Genomic DNA, 24,643 nt, shown 5'->3' on the forward strand with positions numbered 1-24,643 from the left:
AATGGCGCCTTGCTATTTGGTGCAGGGTGACTATCCTACATCCATATTTCTGTAAAGCTGCTTTGTGACAATGGCTATTCCAGAGCCTTGAAGGTCCCGAAAGGTGATTTTAAAAAAAAATCTTTTAGGAACAAGTCATTATCTTATGGGAACATGTTATTATCTTGTAGGAACAATTTATTATCTTGTGGGAACAAGTTATTTTCTTAGAACACGTTATTATCTTGTGGGAACAAGTTATTACTTTGTAGGAACAAGTTGTTATTTTGTAGGAAAATGTTATTGTCTTGTAGGGAAATGTTATCTTGTGGGAACATGTTGTTATGCAAGCAATTTATTATCTTGTGGGAACATGTTATTATCTTGTAGGAAAATGTTATTATAGAATAGAATAGAATGCCTTTATTGTCACTATACCCATGTACAATGAGATTAAAAGCAACTCCAATAACAGTGCAAACAATGTGTAGAGAAGAAGGGAAAAAAAAAGGTAAGGGTGTAAGGGGGGTTAAGGTGCACAGTCCTGAGGCGTATATGTTGTGTTTCACATTATGGAGTGAGGTATTGCACATTATAAAGTATTGCACAGAGAGAGTCATATTATAAGGTATTGCACATTATAAATTATTGCACGAAGAGAGTCACATTATAAAATAAAGTATTTCACATTATGAAGTATTGCACAGGAGGGTTAGACTATAAAGTCAGAGCATACTGGAGTTCAGGGTGGTTATGGCTTTTGGAAAGAAGCTGTTTTTGAATCTATTAGTTTTTGTCCTGATGCACCTGTAGCGCCTCCCTGAGGGCAACAGGTCAAACAGATCAAAGCCAGGGTGGGAGCTGTAGGAACAAGTTATTATCTTGGAACAAGTTATCTTGTAGGAACAAGTTATTGTCTTGTAGGAATATGTTATTATATTGTGGGAACAAGTTATTATTTTGTGGGAACAAGTTATTATCTTGTAGGAAAATGTTATTATCTTGTAGGAACAAGTTATTATCTTGGAACAAGTTATCTTGTAGGAACAAGTTAGTATAGTATGGAAATGGCACAGTGAGGATCCTCTTTTTGGACTTCTCGAGTGCCTACAATACCATCCAGCCCCTTATGCTTCAGGACAAACTGAACAGGATGCGAGTGGACCCCTGCCTGGTCACCTGGATCTCCAGCTACCTCACCGACAGGCCGCAATACGTCAGGCTGAAGGATATCACGTCTGACACTGTGATTAGCAGCACCGGAGCACCCCAGGGCACGGTGCTGGCCCCTCTTCTCTTCACCCTGTACACCGCGGACTTCTGCTACAACTCGGAGCTGTGTCACATTCAGAAGTTCGCCGATGACACAGCCATAGTGGGGTGTATCAGGGACGACAGAGAGGAGGAGTATAGGAGCCTGGTGAGGGACTTTGCCATTTGGTGCAATAGGAACCATCTGCAGCTCAATACCTCGAAGACCAAGGAGCTGGTCATTGACTTTGGAAGGTCCAGACCAAGGTCACGACCAGTTCTGATCGAGGGAGTTGATGTGGAGGCTGTGGATTCCTACAAGTACCTCGGGCTGTGGCTGGACAGCAAGCTGGACTGGACTTGTAACACCAACCACCTGTACAGGAAGGTACAGAGCAGGCTGTACTTCCTGAGGAGGCTGCGGTCCTTTAACATCTGCAGGAAACTCCTGTGGATGTTCTATCAGTCTGTGGTCGCCAGTGTCCTGTTTTACACCGTGCTGTGCTGGGGGGGCAACACATCCAAGAAGGACACATCCAGGCTGGACAAACTGATCAGGCGGGCCAGCTCTGTGGTCGGCATGAAGCTGGACTCTCTGGTGACGGTTGCAGAGAAGAGGACTATGGTCAAACTACTGAGCATCATGGACGATGCCAGTCACCCTCTGCACACCGTCATCAGCAACCAGAGGAGTCTGTTCAGTGACAGAATGCTCCTTCCCAAGTGCAGGACTAACAGACTTAAAAACTCCTTTGTCCCTCACGCCATCAGACTGTACAACTCCTCTCTGGGGGGGGGGTTAACAGGAGGACAGAGGACGGGAAGGAGCAGTAGCCTAGCCTGACAAAAAGCAATACTGGACAATGTGCAGTATAAATGTGCAATACCTCTCCTACTGGACTTATTTTATTTTTTTATATTTGCATATGTTGATACTTGATTTATCTAGAAGTTTTCTTTATTTTCTATTCTCTGTTTATCCTGTAATGATGCTGCTGGAATTTTAATTTCCTTGAGGGAACCTTCCCAAAGGGATCAATAAAGCTCTATCTATTGGGTGGCACGGTGGTGTAGTGGTTAGCCCTGTCGCCTCACAGCAAGAAGGTTCTTGGTTCGAGCCCAGCCAGTGGGGGCCTTTCTGTGTGGAGTTTGCATGTTCTCCCCGTGTCTGCGTGGGTTTCCTCTGGGTGCTCCGGTTTCCCCCACAGTCCAAAGACATGCAGTTAGGTTAACATGGGACGGCCTTGGGCTGAAGTGGCCTTGAGCAAGGTACCTAACCCCTGACTGCTCCCCAGGCGCTGTAGTATGGCTACCCACTGCTCTGGGTGTGTGTGTGTGTGTGTGTGTGTGTTCACTGCTTCAGATGGGTTAAATGCAGAGGATGAATCTCACTGTGCTTGAAGTGTGCATGTGACAAATAAAGGTTTCTCTTCTCTTCTATCTATCTATCTTGTAGGAACAAGTTAGTATCTTCTTGGAACAAGTTATTATCTTGTGGGAAAATGTTATTATCTTGTAGGAACAAGTTATTTTGTAGGAACAAGTTATTATCTCATCTCATCTCCTGTAGCCGCTTTATCCTGTTCTACAGGGTCGCAGGCAAGCTGGAGCCTATCCCAGCTGACTACGGGCGAAAGGCGGGGTACACCCTGGACAAGTCGCCAGGTCATCACAGGGCTGACACATAGACACAGACAACCATTCACACTCACATTCACACCTACGGTCAATTTAGAGTCACCAGTTAACCTAACCTGCATGTCTTTGGACTGTGGGGGAAACCGGAGCACCCGGAGGAAACCCACGCGGACACGGGGAGAACATGCAAACTCCGCACAGAAAGGCCCTCGCCGGCCCCGGGGCTCGAACCCGGACCTTCTTGCTGTGAGGCGACCGCGCTAACCACTACACCACCGTGCCGCCCACAAGTTATTATCTTGGAACAAGTTATTATTTTGTAGGAACAAGATATTATTTTGTGCACACAAGTCAATAACTTGTTCTCATAAGATTATTTGTGTATACAAGCTTACAATTATATATCACCTTTCAGGGCTTTAGGGTTTCTGTAGATTCTTAAAAGCGGTGTAGAAATAAAATTGAATTGAACTGAATGTCACTCACTTCAGGTCACTTCCGGTTAGTCATTGACTGACTGACGGTGATTTGTGACAGAACTAAAGAGAAAAACCTGCTGTGAACGCTGATTTATTTGCAAAGTTTAATTTTAATACTAAAAGTGTGCTCATTTTTATATAAAAAAATAAACAGCAATAAAACATGCAAATTGGCTTCTGACTGTAATGTTTTAATGTTCTGTGTAATATCTGACACACACCTGGCAACCCTCGGGGTTACGGCAAGTTAAAAAAGCGCTGAGGCTCTTCCATTAGTTAGCGGTGTGCTAGCGATAAGCTAAGCTAGTTAGCTAGATAAATGACAGGCGTTTCTTTTGTAGAATTATGTATAACTTTGAAAAACGGTAATTGAAGCAGGAGAGTTATAACTTTTTCCCTGAGTAGCAATGTTATATTTTATAGTCAACTTTTTAAACGCAGTGTTGCAAGCTAAAGCAGCTAGCTTGTTAGCCAAACAGTGGATTAAATAGACTTCAGCAGGCATTGGGTTTATTCAGTTAGCTTGTTAGCTACCGGCTGAATGTTTGTTGCGGAAGGGGAGAAAACAAACAAACAGTGGATATCATGATTTATTGAGAGGTTTTCAGTGAAAATGCTGCTTCTTTGGCTGCATATGGAGATAATGAGCGGAGGAGAGGATAAAGCGGAGAGGCTCCCTGGCCGGAGAGAGAAGCCCTGAAGCCCGTTTCAGAGGTAACACCGCCGCTGCTTGAGTTTATTTGCGGAGCTCATTTCATGCCTGAGCTGGAATTATCAAAGTGCGAAACGTAAAGTGTTGACGGTTTTGTAGCGTTAGCAGTGTAGCATTAGCATCTCACAACTAACCTTATTATCGTCGAATAGAAAGAATTTGTGATTAAATTGACCTTTAAGGCTACAGTTTGGGTGGTTATAGTCATCTTCTGCCAGTTTCGTTTATTTTTATTCATTAATACTTTTCCCTTGAATTATTTTACTTTAGTTAGCTTGTTGTATTCACCACCTTTCATTCTGACGTCAAACTCTGTTTGGTTTGCCTTTAGTCACAATGATGGAAATCACAGCACAGCACACCACACTGCAAAAAACTGATCTCTTGTTGAGAGAAAATCTCTTTTTAATATGGGTGAATTTATCTATTATTTCTTATTAGAAGTTTACTAGAACTCAAATACAAGATTTAGCTTACTTTGAGACGCTTTTACTAATTTCAAGCCTTAAATTTTCTTATTCTATTAATATTAGCAGATAATTTTGCTCATTTTAAAGGTCCCATGGCATGAAATTTTCACTTTCTGAGTTTTTTTTAACGTTAAAATGAGTTCCTCTGACCTTCTTAAGTCACCCCGGTGGCTAGAAATTTCATAATGTGTAAACCAAACTATGCCCAACATTTGAGAATGGCGCGTTGATGAGCTCTTCCCTTTACTACGTCAGCAAGGGAGATGATCCCCACGCCCCCCCTCTGGATTCCCACCCACTGTATGGATTGCCCCGCCCAGTTGTAGTGAGGAGACCGTAGAGGGAGGACACAACAACATGGCATCACCTAAGCGAGCGAAACATGGAAATTGCGCTGTACATGGATGTGACAACTAGGGGTGGGCAAAATTATCGATACGGCAATATATCGCAATACTTTGTCTTCTGATTCAATATCAATACTCAAAATTTGAATATCGATATTTTTTCAAATAATAAATCATGTTTCAGACGGGTTGTAAATCCAGTACAACTTCCGCACCTCCGCTCCGCAAGGTGTTGCTGTGCCGCTCCCTCACTGCAAGGCACTCTTCGTCTTCTCTTTTTTTCCCGGTGGTTGCAGTGAGGAAAAAAAAACAAGCAAGCATGGCTGTTAATGTAAACGGGCAATTCCATGTAAATGTCAACCTCACCATGCAAAAATAAAGCAACATGTAATACATCAAAACCACTCCCAGAGATATCACCTAGGCCTGTATTTTACAGATGTGAATAAGTTGAACCAATTTGTAACCAACCTAATATGTCACTGTCAGTCTTTCTTTCTTATAATGTAAACCCCAAGCTAAAATCAACTTTGATCATGCACAATTCTATATTATTGCCACAAGCCACAGAAATGTATGCTAAAATCCACAAAACAGCAAAACAATAGCCATCCTAAATATTATTTAAGAACTTTGATAGTTTTAGCTGATATTTAGAGAGTTTTTCAAAGGGTTATGGTGGTTAAATTGCTGATTTTCTAAACATATGCCATGTCTATTTCAGACGCGTCACATCCATAACGGAATTTCGTCACATCCATAACGCTGACTTTTCCTTCCGAAACTCTGCATGAAATACAAAATATTTTAAACAAAGATTTTTTAATATTCACCTTGGACCCCTCTATCAAATGGATATCTCCATTTCGACATTAGGTTTACGATTTCACAGAGTTTGATAAAAATGTACAGTCACCCAAGAAAAGTGATACTTTTTCTGTCACGTCCATAACGCATCTTTTATTGGCATTTTCTGGCATGCCCTAGATGTACTATGGGAATTGTTCTATCACTTCTCCAGTATGGTACAGCCTTAAAATATGCAACACCTGTTTAAATACTGGGAGACAATAAAACATGCACTGGGTCATTTGTTGCCATTTTGAGTTCAAGTGTCACGTCCATAACGCTGGAATTGCTCAAACCTAGAGACGCCGCCGAACTTTAAGGCAGATGTTTGGAGGCACTTTGGATTCCAAAGGAAAGGAGAAAAAAAAAAACAGTGAGCTGGACAAAGAGTACGCACTTTGCAAAACCTGTTTCGCTCCAATTAGATATTCAGGTAACACAACAAACTTGCAAACTTACTTAGCACGACACCACCCTGACATATTAGCTCAGCCGGAGCCACCGAAACCCGACCCGAAGCAAACTCCACTGGACAGCGCCAAAGTCCTCCCGTCTACTTCAGTGATGTGTGACTTACTGTAACTGTGAACTTAATTTTGTCATTTAAGGCCAAAGGCAAGAAGGTGCACTTTATTTTGCATTTTCAATTTTAGTGTGTGTGAGACACTGCATTTTATTTTGAGTATTTACTCAAAGTTCAGAAGAAACGTGATTCACTGAGGTTTCAATTCAGTTTCAGTGTGTGGACACTGACCCACACTGCACTGTTTCATAATTGTGCTCAGGGAGACTAAGATGCACACTGCACTTTTCAATGTGTTCCAGACAGTGTGTTGTTCCTGCAAATATGTTGTAACTTGCGCTTGTATAGTTACAATAAAATGGCATGGATAATTTGAATTACATTGTTTTGACTCAGTTTGTCCCATGAATTATCACTATCATCTGATGTACATACAACTCGGATTTTAAGATGCATAATGCTTTTACATTTTTCAGTGAATTATGTAGAATATCGCAATATATCGCAGTATCGTATCGTGACTCAAGTATCTTGATGCGTATCGTATCGTAAGGTCCTTGGCAATACCCACCCCTAGTGACAACACAGAAAGGAGTCTGTTTTTACTGCCGACGGGAGAGCCCCTGAAGACGCAGTGGCTTAATTTTATTTACTTCAATAATACGCCGTCGAGTCTACGTAAGACGGTGTATGTTTGTCGGAAGCATTTTCCTGAGGAATGTTTCCACAACTTGGGACAGTACAGGGCAGGTTTTGCACATCAACTGTCACTGAAGCCTGGGTCCGTACCAAGCATCCCTGCCGCATCAGCAACAAACACCGAACAAGTAAGTGTATAACTGGTCGTTTTGCCGTGTTTTAAAATCGGTGCGTTAGCCTAGCAATAGCTACATTAGCTGTGCAGCTAACCACTTCCTGCAGTTAGCCAGGTACTCTGCGCTACAAAACCAAAAAGCATGCAGCATGCTCTGTTAAACTGAGTTTAGTCTGGAAATTGACTGTAACTTATGAGCTTATGTTTGACTATTGCTCCGCAATGCATGTCTTCTGTTGGATAAGCGATATGTTGCTGTAGTTGCTGCTTCTATCCTCTTTGGTTATGGAGTGCGTGTTCAAGCCTAGGGTATTATACGTTCGTAAACTACCACTCCGAACACTCTCACTCTCTGTTCTCTGTGTCACGTTGAGTTTACGAAAGGAGTCCGAGGGAGAACGGGGTTTTGTCTTAGCAGCGTGGCTACAGGCGCTGATAGCAGCGAGCATGTGTGTGCACGCGCAGCTTGGTCAAGCCCCTCCCCCTCCCCCCATGGCCCACCCCCACCCTCTGCCCTTCCCCGCCTCCTGCTTCTCATTAGCAAAACGACGCACTGGGAAAAGCGCTGAAATGGGGCTTTCTCCCAGGAAGCTATATTTACGTGCTGAGGGTTCATTTCGAGAAAGGCTGCGGATATAACATCCGGAAGCCTCCACGAGCCCGTTTAAAGCATCAACAAACCACCATGCCATGGGACCTTTAAGCATTCAGTTCTAGAAAGAAGCAAAATTATCTGCCAATATTAATAGAATAAGAAAATTTAAGGCTTGAAATTAGTAAAAGCGTCTCAAAGTAAGCTAAATAATCTTATATTTGAGTTCTAGTAAACTTCTACTAAGAAATAATAGATAAATTCACCCATATTAAAGAGATTTTCTCTCAACAAGAGAGAATTTTTTGCAGTGCATTATCAAAGTTATTATATTTATTATTGAGTTGCCATAATTTTGACTTGAATTGAATGGGTTTAGGAATAAATAAAAAAACAAAACCCACCTTTAGCTTTAATAAATATACAGAATGTTATTGTTCACAGGTACTGAGGTGTTGTGCGAGGAAGTTATTTTACAGTTAAACTAAAGGGCCCCTGGCTATCAAAAGTTTGAAAAAGACCACATTTCCTTTTGGTGCATCTTCAGTTTTACAGTCAGCTCCATAAGTATTTGAACAGCGACACGTATCAGAAAGTCACGCAGATCCTTACGCTTGCCCATTTTTCCGGCTTCCAGCACGGTGGTTAGCAAGAAGGTTCCGGGTTCGAACCAAGCAGCCGGCGAGGGCCTTTCTGTGTGGGGTTTGCATGTTCTCCACGTGTCTGCGTGGGTTTCCCCCACAATCCAAAGACATGCAGTTAGGTCAACGTGGGGCGGCCTTGGGCTGAAGTGCCCTTGAGCAAGGTACCGAACCCCTGACTGCTCCCCGGGCACTCTAGCGTGGTGCTCTGGGTGTGTGTGTTTTCACTGCTTCAGATGGATTCAATGCAGAGGATGAATTTCACTGTGCTTGAAGTGTGCATGTGACAAATAAAGGTTTCTTCTTCTTCCAACTTCAAGAACTGACTGTTCTCGTCTTGCTGCCTAATCAGGGCTCAAAATGCATGGTGGTCCGGTCGCCCGAGGCGACTTAATTTGTCATTTGGTGGGTAATTCCTGTCACTAGTTGAAAATAAAAAATATATACACTACTGTTCAAAAGTTTGGGGTCACCCAGACAATTTTGTGTATTCCATGAAAAGTCACACTTTTATTTACCACCATAAGTTGTAAAATGAATAGAAAATATAGTCAAGACATTTTTCGGGCCATTTTGAGCATTTAATCGACCCCACAAATGTGATGCTCCAGAAACTCAATCTGCTCAAAGGAAGGTCAGTTTTATAGCTTCTCTAAAGAGCTAAACTGTTTTCAGCTGTGCTAACATGATTGTACAAGGGTTTTCTAATCCTCCATTAGCCTTCTGAGGCAATGAGCAAACACATTGTACCATTAGAACACTGGAGTGAGAGTTGCTGGAAATGGGCCTCTATACACCTATGTAGATATAGTTTTCACTGACGTCACGGCATTCCGGGGAACGCCCCCCAGCCGCCATCTTGGAGGGCAAACAAAACGGACCATCGCCACTACTGGCTACGTTATCTCGGACGGATTTATGAAGTTATATAGTCAGTTTTCTAAAATAAAGATCAATGTCGGCAAAATCAAGCAAACAGAAGTATATAGATACATTAGACGACATCTCACGATAACGGTATGCAGCCAAACTGGCCTTGATTGGGGGAATTGATCCCTACGAAGTGGACAAAGATGCATTTTCAAGTGACTATCGCAGGGTTGCCAAAGCCTGAAACTGCCAAAGCCTGCTCCAAAGCCTGAAACTGACTTCATCAAACTTTAAAGGCTGTCTGATATATACTACAACTTTATATATTCACAGCGCGCCTTTTGGCGGATGCCGCCTGAATCGCGCAGATCCGATTTTTTTTTTTTTTTTTTAGGGGGGGCGTTGGAGTGTCTGATTATAATTTCAAAGTAAATTCTGTATTAAAATTACTAAATAAGCAAATCCGTTACAGTCCATGAAACAGGAAGTATAAGGATAAGAAAAAAAAACAGTTTAAATCGGCAAGCTGCGCACATTTGCGCAGTCCTGCACACCGCTCGGGCTGCACAAATGTGCGCAGCTTCCCGATTTAAACTGTTTTTTTCTCATCCTTATACTTCCTGTTTCATGGACTGTAACGGATTTGCTTATTTAGTAATTTTAATACAGAATTTACTTTGAAATTATAATCAGACACTCCAACGCCCCCCCCTAAAAAAAAAAACCCCGGATCTGCGCGATTCAGGCGGCATCCGCCAAAAGGCGCGCTGTTTGCATCCCAAACACACATTAAATCATACAGAATAGACCTAAAATGTTTTTCAAAAATGACCCTTGCGTGAGTGAAGTGGCAAGTTTCAAATAGAAACGTGACACACGAGTGATATTAAGTGTACATTACAATGTAAACGTACACTCAGCGGTTCCAGTTAGGCATTCTCCAGAGACTGTTTACACGATGTTTTGGTTTCCAAAAACAAACTTAATTGATTTTGTTTATTTAAACAACTTACCACTTATAAAATGATCGGAGCAGACTTTGCTGTGTTTGGAAGGCTGATAATCCTTGCGGTTGATTCTCGCAAGCCATAGATTTCTCCTTTGTATGCTGAGTTTGTTTGCTCGCTTTCGTGCTCCCGTACAGTGGGAATTCCATAAAAGCTCCGCTTGACGTCATCATCTGACCTATTACGACAGCCATGAATACAACAGGTGTGCACCATTGCTAGCTTTAAATAGTAGTAATGTAACTATAAATATAAATGAATGTAACTCGCGCGCTACAATGTGTGCTCAGTCACCCGTACGGTAAGCTAGCCCTCCAAGATGGCTGCCACCAGGGAATCCCCGACTCTGTGACGTCATGTGAAAACTATCTATTGCACCAAAAACCAGACATTTAGTAGAATTTAGCTAGAATAGTCATTTACCACATTAGCAATGTATAGAGTGTATTTCTGATTAGTTTAAAGTGATCATCATTGAAAAGAACAGTGCTTTTCTTTCAAAAATAAGGACATTTCAAAGTGACCCCAAACTTTTGAACGGTAGTGTATGAAGCGAAGATTCAGACTAGGGCTGTGCGATATATCGAATATACTCGATATATCTATGAAAATTCTGTGTGAGATATATAAAATTATTATATCGTAACTATCGAGTATTTTATGGTCATCTGCCGACTTGCATTTGTTTCGTGTTTGTTGTGTTTGTTTAAAACCTTTTCCGGTGGTTTTCTCCCTGTCCCTCAGGCAGTAACGTGAGAGGCTGCCTCAGGGTAAAAAAAAAACAATAACGTCACACACTCGCCAACCAATCCCGGGCGACATCTAGGTGCTGAAAGGAACTTGCGGGAAGATTTTCTAGTTTCGGTTTACAGCGCTGATTCAGTTTGTGCACTCGCTGGTGTTGCATAAGCTTTGTCAATTTCAGCGACAAATTAAAAATGGAAGCGGACGAATTGGTTCCTAAAAGAACTTGTAAGGGGTCAGTCATCTGGCATTTTTTTGGATATCGCGAGGAGGACGTGGAACAGCAAATGCCATTTTGTAAAGTGTGCAAAAACAAAACAAAACCTACAAATATGTTCTATCACCTGAAAACTCACCCGGTACAGTATGAAGAGTCTCTTAAACTCCGAACTACTTGCTCACGAGCTAAACCCCCACACAAGCTAAACAAATGACCATAGCGGCCTCGTTCTCCAAAGCCACCCCATATGTTGCAATTTTCAAGATTGCTTCTGCAGTTTGTGCTACATCTTTGTTGAATAAAATAGTCTTATTTCAATTCAATTGTGATTAATCGCGAACATGAAAATTTAAAATGTGTTGTTGAAAACCACCTGTAAAGTTAACCAAGAATGTTATTTAATCTGCAGGGATTGTAATGGAAACAGTAAAGAGTAAAAGTTAGATTTCATGGGGTCCTTTAGAGGAGATTTCAATATATCGTATATCATGAAATGGAGAAAATGTATCGGGATATTCATTTTTTCCCATATCGCACAGCCCTAATTCAGACACACCGTCAGCTAAAGCCGGCACATATTAAGCGCGTGCCGTGTCTGTGTTAATGATGCGTTTATCGGCAGGATGGAAAATACCGAAGAATTCCGAATCATATCGTGTATGAGTCAGGCTGTCGGTTTTTTCACTACTGCGCATGCATATAACGCATCTCGTTGAATATCGCGGTAATCACGTTATCAAATTCAATAGATGTGGCCACATTATCGCCCATTTAAACACGTGTTTTTGTTGTCGTTTACATCTACATCTGCCAAAGCTACGTTGCGATGTGGAATTTTCTGAAAGGTGTACAGAAACCGCCAGAGACGGGGACAAAGCGACCTCGGTCTGAAGAGGAGAAAAAGACCGCTGATAAAGCGTACGAGAAGGAGAAATGACAAAGGACTTATAAGCAAACGTGGGAGCAGGGTAGGCCTTGGCTGCGATACGATTTTTATGGAATAATTAATTTTTTTTCAAGTTGATTCCTAGTCAATATGAAGCTCCTAATGCTTTCTCTCTCATAAATGGTTAAATACAGAAAGCATGTTGGACATATTTTGGGTGCTATAGTCATGATGGTAAGTATATTTGTTTTCAATACTCATACACCAAGTTGCCAAGTTTTCCTATATATTATTATTTGTTGATATTATATTATGGTGCTCAGTGTTGTTCTCATTTATGTATTTAACAACAGTATCAAAATACTCGGGTCTTGAAATAAATGCACATTAGTCATGAACAACGGTAACTACTCTCTTTTGCGTTATTTTTGACAGAAGTAAAATTCATACATGAACAAATTTTGGCTAGTTGATTTTCTGTTTGGCGAGTTACTTTGGAAGGTAACTAGTCCGGTTGGCTGGTGAAAAAATATATGAATTTTGAGCCCTGCTAATATATCCCACTCCTTGACAGGTGCCATTGTAATGAGATAATCAATAGTTATTCAGTTCATCCGTCAGTGTTTTAATTCTTACTTACTTGTGAGTCTTGAAATTGCTTAGACTAATCCCTGTGTCCGAAATTGCCCCCTACTCACTATCAAAGTCCTTCCCACTCCATGTGGCGCATAGGGCGGCGCCGATCTCCGTTTCCATAGTCCTCGCCCTCTCGCCTATTACATAGCTAGGGTTACAGTGGGGGGGCTAGTTGTCTGGTAACCGTGAGAGTTTGATGACCTACCCCAGAGATGCCAGTCACTACGATTCGTGCGTAGTCACTACGTTTTTGACAGTAGCACTACGAGGCTACGACCGTCTATTCAGTTTATATGGGATTCATACGATTTTAGCATGGATGCGGTTCAAAACGTGTGAATCTATAAGGGTTCACGATATTTTGCCGGTGTTCGGTACATTTGAGGCCAATTATCGCTTGATAATTCAATATTTTGACTGTATTTATGGTCAAAGTTTGCTTCGATGGGCGCCGCCATCTTTGTTGACAAGTGTTCTGCGCATGCGCAAATTAATTATCGATGCCGTGATGGAATGTCGAGCAGCCCATGTCACTAGGTATTGAGGTATTTCACCTGACGTCACAGGGTCACGTGACGCCCCGTTGTCCGCCATTTTGAAGGTCAAGCTAGCTAATGTCAACAACAGTAGCTAGTATGTTACTGTAGCAATGTTTACGTTCAGTCATTTGGATGACTGTTAAAACCTTTCAGTCTCAAGTTTTTCCTTTACTGTATTTACTAGTTTACTGTAATTATGATCCGGCAGCTATTTACACCGGATCCAATGTAAATAGCTGCTGGAGCGCGCTCCGGCTTGCTCCCCCTCAAATTAAGCAGCGCGCTCCGGCTTGCTCCCGGAGTGCTCCGGCCGAGGTTCCGGAGCGTGCTCCGGCTTGCTCCCCCTCAAATTAAGCAGCGTGCTCCGGCTTGCTCCTGGGAGCAAGCCGGAGCGCGCTGCTTAATTTGAGGGGGAGCAAGTTGGAGCGCGCTCCGGCAGCTATTTACACTGGATCCGGTGTAAATAGCTGTCGGATCATAATTACAGTAAAAAACTAGTAAATACAGTAAAGGAAAAACTTGAGACTGAAAGGTTTTAACAGTCATCCAAATGACTGAACGTAAACATTGCTACAGTAACATACTAGCTACTATGTTGTTGACATTAGCTAGTGCTAACAGCTAGCTGCTAGTACACTGCTACAACACAGACACCGACCCTAATAATACAGTTCTTGGTCATTGCCTAGTAACAGCAAATTTATAATGGGCCATGTCTCAACAGACTAAGAAGTTATTTCAATGACATTTAATAACGTTTTGTTTATCCTGAGGACCGAAAGTAAATGAAAATGTGAACAAACCTTAGCTGTAATAAGATGGCGACCACCGGCTCCAGGGACGACCCGCTGATGTAGGCATGTTACCCAGCCTGACACAAAATATCTGTAGGCATCCAAACTCTTATACGCTTTCAGATCAATACCTGTGTATGGCGATGGGTTTTTAACGACATAGGTATACAGATCATGTGGGCCGAAGTCAGGTAAAGACGAGGGCTTTGTGTACTTCCGTACGTCAGTAAACAATCCTGGTGGAAGCAGGTAAACGTCGTTCTCTAAGCCTGCTAACCTCAATTTTTGCAAATACCTCTCCCTCTGCTCGCCCTGTAAATGCCCTACGTCGCTGGATAGTGAAGGTGTTTTCTGCATCTCGCTCCTTTTTCTTTTATGTTTTTCGTTTGTCGCCTTCCTCGCATTCAAACTGATTCGAGCCGTGACGTCCAAAATGGCAGCCTAACGATGCATCACATGACTTGGTCACGTGGGTGAAAAACCTCAATTGAGGGGCTGTCTGTCGGGGTGTTGTAACCTCACAAACATGCTACTAAAGAAACACTGTTGGAACTGAAACAGTCGTCTTCTGAAGTAAATCAATCAGAACTGAATAAGTAATCTGACTTGATATTGATGAGATTAAAAGTGAAAGGAAGTTGATAAAAATGTAAAAGTCATCAAAGTGACTTGACATTAATCATGGGAATAAAAAGGAAATAAACATGTTCCAGTACAACTATTTGAGTGTTTGCTAACTGAGTGTTCCAGCATATTCTCTATAAACATTGATGGCATGCAATCTGCATTTGTTTAGTAAACTATTTGAGTGTTTGCTAATTGAGGGCCCGTTTACACGAGGACGCTGTCGGGTAAAAACGACTAAATATTTTATCGGAAGTGCCTTTCGTTTACACGAGGACGGCGTTTCCGAGGCTGAAAAACGGATAAAATTGAAAACGCCTTCCAGAGTGGATAAGTTAAAAACGGCCCCCGTTGCATATCCGTCTAAACTACCCAATACGCGAAACTCGGCTCGGATCTGCTCACGTCGGGTACGCGTTTACGTCATACATATGTCATATACTGCACATGCCAGCCCGGGAAGTAAGAAAGTAAGTAAAAAAGTAAGAGCATGTCTGATTACATCGATCCAACGGACCTTCAAGCTGCTCTGTGTTTTAATGCAGTAGATGTGTTTTCCTGCTCACCCGCTCGGCTGGAGCTCCTCAGTTTGGTGTCGCCAAGTTACACACACACACGCACGCGCGCGCCGCCTATTCAAGCCGCTCGTGAAACCATAAACCCGAGACTGAAAACAAAACTAGCAGCCGAACGGGTTTATTTTGCTGAGATGGACACTGCCTTTTCTCTTCTTCACCAAAACAAGAGTGAGTGTTACTTAATAAAGGCAGATTCAAAGAGTTTCGGTTTGCTCCTGCTCCTCCCTCGAGCGCTACAGTACCTCAGCCGGACCGGTGTTCTGTAAAGTTATCCTAGCAAGTTCTCATACAGACCGTTTTATTATTCAAAACAAGTCATTACAAATTATTTGACTCGACCAATACGCACAAAACATAAAAATCGGCAAATGCGTGAAATTCTCACCGATTTTCTATCAGCCCAGCTGATCGGTGGGACAAAACTACTGTTGAATTTTCCTACCCTCCTGGATTTCGCGCATGCTTGGTAGGATAACTTGACAGAACAGCGGCGCAGATGTGCAGATCAGACAAGACAGAAGACGTTGCGCATGCGTGCAGACATAGCGGAGACATTTATGCGTCACCGTATAGACGCAGATTTCCTCCTTGAAAACGGTCGTGTAGACGCGGAAAAAAGTGAGAACGAAAACGGACTTTTGCGTTTTTGTTTTATACCGTCCCCGTGTAAAGTGGGCCTGAGTGTTCCAGTATGTTATCTATAAATATTGATGGTATGTAATCAGCATTTGTGTAGTAAAGTTAAGAAAATAATATTCACTGTTTGAAAGTTGATTGTATACAAATTACCAGAGAAAAGTCTTTACTTTGTGTGAATGTGGTGAGTGATGAGTATCACTCGAGAAAATCATGAGTGATTGTGGTTTGGTTTTATTTTTCAGATAATTGGAAAAAAAAAACAACCAAATCAACAATTTTCTCCCCCCAAAACCAACATGTCCCAGTTCATTTTAGTCACCTGTATTCACTCAGAATGGCCCTAAAAAAGCACCAATTTCCAAAATTTTCTCGGGGGGCTTACAGCACCCCCCCGAACCCCCAGCTGGACTGGACTCGCTACGCACCCTGCAGGTGCTCCGCTCGTATGCATGTGTCACTACACATTGATTTCACAAAAGGTTGGCATCTCTGCTACCCGCATCTGTATTGTAGCAGGCCTTGCCAGACAGCAATAGGTACGTACTCACTATATAGGGTACTATATAGTGAGGACGCCATTTTGTAGTGCTGTCCAAAACCTTAGTGAGGATTATTTACACCCTGTATAGTGCACTCAAAGTATCCCACAATGCATCACGAAAATTAATGTACAACCGATGGTCACTAACCAAGAAATATATCCGATCATGCATTACGGTCGCGCTGAAAGAAATCAAATCAAAAGCCTCAAATTTGATTTGATAAAAGGCAGCGGCAAAGAAGAAAGTAGATATTCAGCCTTGATTTAAAAAGAACTGGAAGATGCAGCGGACACAAAGTACTTCGTATTTATTAATGTAGGAAATGCGCTCAGTATAATATGGATTTATCAGAAAAATGCATGCATGTATTTATTTTGAAAACCCACCAGCCGACTGACCTGGCACGTTTTAATTGTGCAACAATAATGACATAAATACCAGCACGACAGACTACTATCCGAAAGCGGGGTCCCCCCGTCCCCCCCCCCCATTTTGTCAATGAGCTCACTATATAGTAGGGAGTAGTGAACAAGTGAGCAATTTCGGACACCGGGTATGTCTGTAATTGGTTGTAATTCCTAAATTTCTTAATGCACTATTTTTGTTAAATGCCTTGAATTTAGGGCTGTGCGATATGGGGAAAAAATGAATATCCCGATACATTTTCTCCATTTCACGATATACGATATATATCTCGATATATTGAAATCTCCTCTAAAGGACCCCATGAAATCTAACTTTTACTCTTTACTGTTTTCACTACAATCCCTGCAGATTAAATAACATTCTTGGTCAACTTTACAGGTGGTTTTCAACAACACATTTTAAATTTTCATGTTAGTGATTAATCACAATTGAATTGAAATAAGACTATTTTTATTCTACAAAGATGTGGCACAAACTGCAAAAACAATCTTGAAAATTGCAACAAAGGGGCAATACAATACAGAGCTGCTCAGAGCTCAAATCAATAAAGTGCAAGCTCAACACTGAGAGACATTTAGCCTAAATAAGAAAAGTGCTCTTTCATTAAATTATTTTAAAAATAGATCTCCAAGCTATTAACCTGACTACTGAGAACCACTGGAACATTCACAATAGAGAGAGAGATTGAGGGAGAGAAGAGAGAGATCTGCAAAATATAATTTCTCTCTTTGCACACTTTTGAACTGAATGTTTTCTGGCTCTGTCTTTCAGATGTGTAGAATTCCGGTATCGTCTTCTCTGTAAAATGTCTGCGACCAGGCAACTCATGTTTGGGATTGAGTGTGTTTAGTAATTTTTGGAAGCCTGGTTTTTCCACTATACTAATTGGGATCATGTCTTCGGCAATGATGTTAGCGATTGCATCCGTTATAGCTCTCCATCTCCGACTCGTTTTCTCATATGGGGTGGCTTTGGAGAACGAGGCCGCTATGGTCGTTTGTTTAGCTTGTGTGGGGGTTTTAGCTCGTGGGCAAGTAGTTCGGAGTTTAAGAGACTCTTCATACTGTACCGGGTGAGTTTTCAGGTGATGGAACATATTTGTAGTGCTGCTGCCTTTCGTGATGACAGGTTTTTTTTTTTTGCACACTTTACAAACTGGCATTTGCTGTTCCACGTCCTCCTCGCGATATCCAAAAAATGCCAGATGACTGACCCCTTACTAGTTCTTTTAGGAACCAATTCGTCCGCTTCCATTTTTACTTTGTCGCTGAAATTGACAGAGCTTACATGGTAGCCTACGCAACACCAGCAATTGCACGAACTGAGTCAGCGCTGTAAACCGGAACCAGGAAATCTTCCCGATGGCAGTGTTGCCAGATACTGCTGACGTTTTCCAGCCCATAATATGTCCAAAACGCACTTAAAACCGCCCAATTGGGCGGGAAACCGCCCAATCTGGCAACACAACCGAAACTAGAAAATCTTCCCGGAAGTTCCTTTCAGAACCGACATGTCGCCCGGGATTGGTTGGCGAGTGCGTGACGTTTTGTTTTCTTTACCCTTAGGCAGCCTCTCGCGTTACTGCCTGAGGGACAGGGAGAAAACCGCCAGAAAAGGTTTTAAACAAACGCAACAAACAAGTCGGAAAATGACCATAAAATACTCGATAGTTACGATATAATAATTTTATGTATCGCACACAGAATTTTCGGCGATATATCGAGTATATTCGATATATCGCACAGCCCTACTTGAATTAAAGCTGAAATTCTACATTTCAGATGTAAACCTTGATTGCTTCATTTCTAATCTATTGTGATCGTGTACCAGGGGGAAAAAAAAATTACGAAAATTGTGTCACTGTCCAAATACTAATGGACGTGACCGTATGTTACACGGGTAATGTTGGGGTCATTTTGGATGAGCTGCCCAAAGTCTACGTGGCCCATGAACAGTATGTTCCATCGACTGTAGACTGTACATGAACAGCATGGCTCCATTGCCTCCCATTCTGTAGAAATGAAGCCAGAATTCCTCTGCCATGTTGTCAAATTTAGAGCCAGAGGGACTTTTCGCTGCTAAAGTCTGTGCAGAGCCAAAGTTAGTACACTCACTCCTTTGGTAGCCCCACCCACTTTACCCAATATACAGTGGTGGAAGTGATCAGACAAATACGGTCACCTTCTCAAATTCTGTTTCTTACATCTATCCAGAGAGATTAAATAGGTTCAGCTGGAGAGATTTCAATAATACAGATGCATCTATGAAGGTCATTTATTGCATGAACTGGAAATTCACTGACATTGATGTGACTATCATTACCCGTTCATCACAGGTGAATAATAAATAACTCATTATTTGGGACACATGCGCTATTCCGAGCGCACTGTAAACTAACTAGCCGACTTATAAAATTCATCCTAATGTTATCGTGTATGTGTTTACTGATGAACAAATGGCTTTTGCCCAAATTTCGATGGCCGGATGTCGTTAATACTGAAATAATATAATTATCAAGGTATCTATATGGCTAGGTAGCTAGCGTGATTTAAACTATCCTTTTCTTATGAAACGTCTCAATGTTTGTTTCAAAAGTTTTGAATAGAAATGGCTCACAGTTTTTGTGAACGTGTCCAGAAAAGTTTAAAATAAATAGGTGGCCCATTCTATAATTGCCGGTACATGATTCTGTTAGTCATCGTCAACTCGTTAAACTGTTATCGTTAAACCGGGCAATCCGTTAACAGAATTGGTGATAACAGAGTTGACGTTTTCCACCATTTTGTGCCTTAAAGTGCATTATTCTGGACCAGTTTCAGTTGTTTTTTTTTTATATGAAAGTATGTCCCTTTACACACTCATCCAGAAGGGTAATTTTGCACAAGGCCATCTGTCTACAGCAGAAAAAAATAAAATAACAAAATGCGTCTGGAAAAATCCCAAGGGAGTCTGGAGCCAGATTCGTGATGTTACCTGCGGAAGCGCCAGCAGGCTGCGCGAGCGCTCCCATTTCTCTCTCATTGTCCGGTCTTTTGGAAAACGATGAGTACTAATCTCATCAAGATTGGTGTTGCTACACCCTCCTATGATACATCTGTTAACCATTTTAATAATTGCATGATAACGTTGAAGAAATTTGCAGAAAACCACCAGGTCATTTTCTCATAGGGTCAGTCCATGAAATGATGTTACTTTTCATTGGTCCGGGTTTACATAATCATTTCATCTTTAATTTCCATGATTTAAAGAAATATTTAGCAGATTATCCATAAATATTGTTTGAAGAAATAAAATAAATAAAAAAATGAAGTTTTCTTTTGAAATAAAGAAATGTGAAACATTTTCTTCCCCTGTGACCGGACACGGATGACACGTTTTTTGTGACTTGGAATATTTGCTGACTTTGAGCTTAAATAAACCTTCATTACTTTCTGAGAATTTCAATAAAATTAGTTTCATGGTACTTGCAATTTAGTTTTACACTCACATAATAAAGTTAAGAAGGTTCTATAAACTATTTAGCTTCGAATTCCTCCACTAAAAATAGGTTGTGAACGTAACATTGTGGTGTCCTACCGTGTTACGTTAGAAACCAGGCTTATAAAAAATGATAAAACGAGTTGAAATCATGATTGATGTTTTTAATATAAAGAAGAATATACTATAAAACGATGTAGGTAGAAAGAAATTTAAACAAACGGCAATAAAAGAAATTATCGATGTTTTTTCTCACATCCTAACTTGGCGTCCACTCACTTCCTGGTTCGTTCACAACCTGCGAGACCTATTTACTCAATCTAGGCCAGCTGAACTGACGCGAGATAACTTCTCGCGGCATCTCCCACACCACAACACGTGCTCTAGAGAAGTGCAGATATAAGTGTGACTAAGTACAGTAATGAATTCAATAATCTCATTTACCCCATGGGCGGCACGGTGGTGTAGTGGTTAGCGCTGTCGCCTCACAGCAAGAAGGTCCTGGGTTCGAGCCCTGGGGCCGGCGAGGGCCTTTCTGTGTGGAGTTTGCATGTTCTCCCCGTGTCCGCGTGGGTTTCCTCCGGGTGCTCCGGTTTCCCCCACAGTCCAAAGACATGCAGGTTAGGTTAACTGGTGACTCTAAATTGACCGTAGGTGTGAATGTGAGTGTGAATGGTTGTCTGTGTCTATGTGTCAGCCCTGTGATGACCTGGCGACTTGTCCAGGGTGTACCCCGCCTTTCGCCCGTAGTCAGCTGGGATAGGCTCCAGCTTGCCTGCGACCCTGTAGAAGGATAAAGCGGCTAGAGATAATGAGATGAGATGAGAGATTTACCCCATATAGGATGAAACTGTTTCCTGTTAATGACTGTTGTTATTGTTCAAATCTTAGAGATTTTATGAAGTTTGTGAAATACTGGTATTTCATATTTTCAGTGTTTTATGATGTTGAACTAATATTTCTAATGAATTCTTATTCAGTGTTAATGTTTAAAGTAAGCAAATAAAAGCAAAAAATTGATTTGATCAATATTGTTCCTTTATTTTTAAAAGCTTGTTCGTGTCCTTGTTACATTAGCAACCGGGTAAATATTTATGGATTTTATCATACATTGTAGAGCAGGAGTTATCTTAACAACTATGTTATATTTTTTTTATATGGTCAATGCTTCATGGAAATAAAAGTTGTTTTCAGTTGTAAATTGTTTTAAGTGACTCCCTCTATGTCACATTTTGGTAACCCCATTTCATGGACTGACCCCATAAACAAACCAGCGCTGACGTAGGATTCAGAGGGAGGCGTCCCACACGCGACGTCACGAAAATCAACGTTTGCCGGGAAATCCAAATGCCAAGTTTTTTCAGAGGCGGACCAATTCGCCTCAAATGGCTTGATTTCAACTGAATTTTTCTAGTATTGCGCAAGGTAAAAAAAATTGCACAAAATGTGACGGATATTTGACCAAAGTTTAATATAAAATAGGAGAATTACATTGATCTTGCTCCTGAATTTACCCGTGATATGCTCTTTAACTTCACATGCTAACCTCAAACTTTAATCATAGTATTGTTTTGTTTTTTGTTTTTGTTTTTTTAAATGAGTGAGAGATACACTCCGATATCACAGTAACAGATTTGACGAATAATTAATCTATTATTGGTGTATCCTCAACAATTTGTTCAAATTAACGAGAAGAAACGGAACACACCTCACTGCCTTTCTGAAGTTTCCTGCCAGAGGAAGTGACCTCTCTCTGTGCAGGTGTCATGCATATTATTAAAAGTCTTTGTGGATTTTCTGCGGCTTTATAACAGGGTCGACAATAACATTGGGACGGATAAAAGTATGTTTTATTCCTGAAATTTCACCTAATACAGAAAATAGACTTTCTATGCACTTGATTTTACAACAGTTAGTAATAGAATAAGCTCCAGAAAAAAGACTGTTAGACTGAATCGCTTCATGTTTATTCGAGTTGAACGTATGGATCAGGAGTCGAAGGCGGCCAATAATGGGGGGGGAGTGATTTAGTTAATGCTTTATGGATAAATCGGGTCTAAAATGTACATCAAGCATTGCTATTGGTGAAAGTTTGCCATAATTTGCATTATTGTTCAAAATCAGTTTAATAAAGATTTCTTTTGTGGAGAATAACAAAAGGTTTATCTCGGAGACGTGAAATGTACCCCGTGTAATTCTAGAATGACCCAGGTATATGAAATGAACAGGCACAGCACGACGTAGGTGTTGCAGCCAGTCTCTTTCAGCTATTCCCAAATGCATCCATGCCTTCTTACAATACAGTATACTAACATTTTAAAAACTAATTTCTGGTGGAAAATTTAAAAAAAAAAAGTGCAGATATCAGCACAGGGAAAATTAACTGTTTTAATTAGATGGAAAGACTGTTTAGATGAGAAAAGTGACCTGGCTGTTTTGTCGTTGAAACACACGGGGATGGGCGTGGCTAAAAAGTGTATTGAAGTCAATGAGCAGGTGCACTAGACCTGTGGTGGCTTCAGTTTTAGGAGACGATATGCTGTGTGTGTGTTTTCTACAGTCAGTGGTAGGGTCATTCCTAACAGCGAACAGGACACCAAGGGTTAATGTTCCCTCATGTTTCCCAGTAGTAGCAGTGGCAGCAGTACAGTCGTGGCCAAAAGTTTTGAGACTGACGCAAAGTTTGGTTTTCACAACGTTTGCTGCTTCAGTGTTTTAGATCTTTTTGTCAGATGTTTCTATGGTGTACTGAAGTACAATTATAAGCATTTCATAAGTTTCAAAGGTTTTTATTGACATACGTCAAAGAGTCAATATTTACAGTGTCGACCCTTCTTTTTCAAGACTCCTGCAATCCAGCCTGGCATGCTGGATATCAGCTTCTGGGCCAAATCCTGACTAATGTGTTCTTAGGCAAAATTATGAGTGAGCCCACTCCCTTGGCTGAGAAGTAACGCCACACATGAACAGTCTCAGGATGGTTTATTGTTGGCATGACATAGGACTCACAGTAGCGCTCACCTTTTCTTCTCCAGACGATCATTTTTCCAGATGTCCCAAACAGTCTAAAGAGGGCTTCGTCAGAGAAACTAACTTTTTGCAGGCTGCAGAGGACTGGGGTAAAGTTATTTTCTCTGATGAAGCCCCCTTCAGACTGTTTGGGACATCTGGAAAAATGATTGTCCGGAGAAGAAAAGGTGAGCGCTACTATGAGTCCTACGTCATGCCAACAATAAACCATCCTGAGACTGTTCATGCGTGGGGTTGCTTCTCATCTGAGGGAGTGGGCTCACTTAGAATTTAGTCCAAGAACACTGCCATGAATAAAGAATCATATCAAAACATCCTCCAAGAGCAACTTCTCCCAGCGATCCAGGAGCAGTTTGGTGATGAACAATGCTTTTTCCAGCATGATGGAGCATCGTGTCGCAAGGCAAAAGTGATAACTAATGGCCCTTTTCCACTACCCTTTTTCAGCTCACTTCAGCCCGACACGGCTCGCGTTTCGACTACCTCAGAGCAGCACGACTCCGCTCGCTTCAGCCTTACTTAGCACCCAAAACTCGCACGGTTTTGGAGTGGGGCTGAAGCGAGCCAAACCGAGCCGAGTGGGGCTAGGGGCGTGAGGAGACACTCCCCTGTGCACTGATTGGTGAGGAGGAGTGTCCTCACATGCCCACACATGCCCTGCAAGCACGCTGGGATCTGTAAACACCGTAAACCCGGAAAAAGAAGAATTACGAGAATTTCTGAAGCCTTATGCGCCTCGCCTCATCTATACACTCTTGCCAGTATCTGTTGGCGTTGTCGGTGACAACAAGCCACAGCACCAAGACCAGCAACACTAACGACTTCATGTTTATTGTTTACTATCCGGGTCGTGAGACTACCGCTTAAAAGGTCACTGATGTCACTGTTTGCGCCGCCTAACGACATCATGTGACGTCCACCCACTTCCAGCCAGCACGGTTCAGTGCGGTTGTAGTCGAAATGCAACTCCAACAGCCCCGCTCAGCTCGACTCAGCCCAACTCAGCACGGCACGGCTCAGCCCAACTCAGCCGCGTTGGTAGTGGAAAAGCGGCATAAGTGTCTCAGGGAACAAAACATTGAAATTTTGGGTCCATGGCCAGGAAACTCCCCAGATCTTAATCCCATCGAGAACCTGTGGTCAATCCTCAAAATGTGGGTGGACAAACAAAAACCCAAGCACTGGTTATGCAAGCTGCCATCAGTCAGGATTTGGCCCAGAAGCTGATATCCAGCATGCCAGGGTGGATTGCAGGAGTCTTGAAAAAGAGGGTCGACACTGTAAATATTGACTCTTTGCATAAACTTGATGTATTTGTCAATAAAAGCCTTTGAAA

At 41.8% G+C, this 24,643-nt stretch overlaps 1 protein-coding gene across 1 annotated transcript in view; it reads left to right on the forward strand.

Moving 5' to 3' along the window:
• The first annotated feature begins 3,581 nt into the window (after positions 1–3,581).
• LOC132895222 (uncharacterized protein KIAA2026-like) overlaps positions 3,582–24,643 on the forward strand; it is a 59,096-nt gene continuing 38,034 nt past the window's right edge. The window contains exon 1 of the mRNA XM_060935565.1: positions 3,582–4,061. The gene's annotated coding sequence lies outside the window, so the exon portion shown is untranslated. The remainder of the gene's footprint in view (positions 4,062–24,643) is intronic.

Source organism: Neoarius graeffei, chromosome 12 (assembly GCF_027579695.1).
Source record: "Neoarius graeffei isolate fNeoGra1 chromosome 12, fNeoGra1.pri, whole genome shotgun sequence".
NCBI lineage: Eukaryota > Metazoa > Chordata > Actinopteri > Siluriformes > Ariidae > Neoarius > Neoarius graeffei.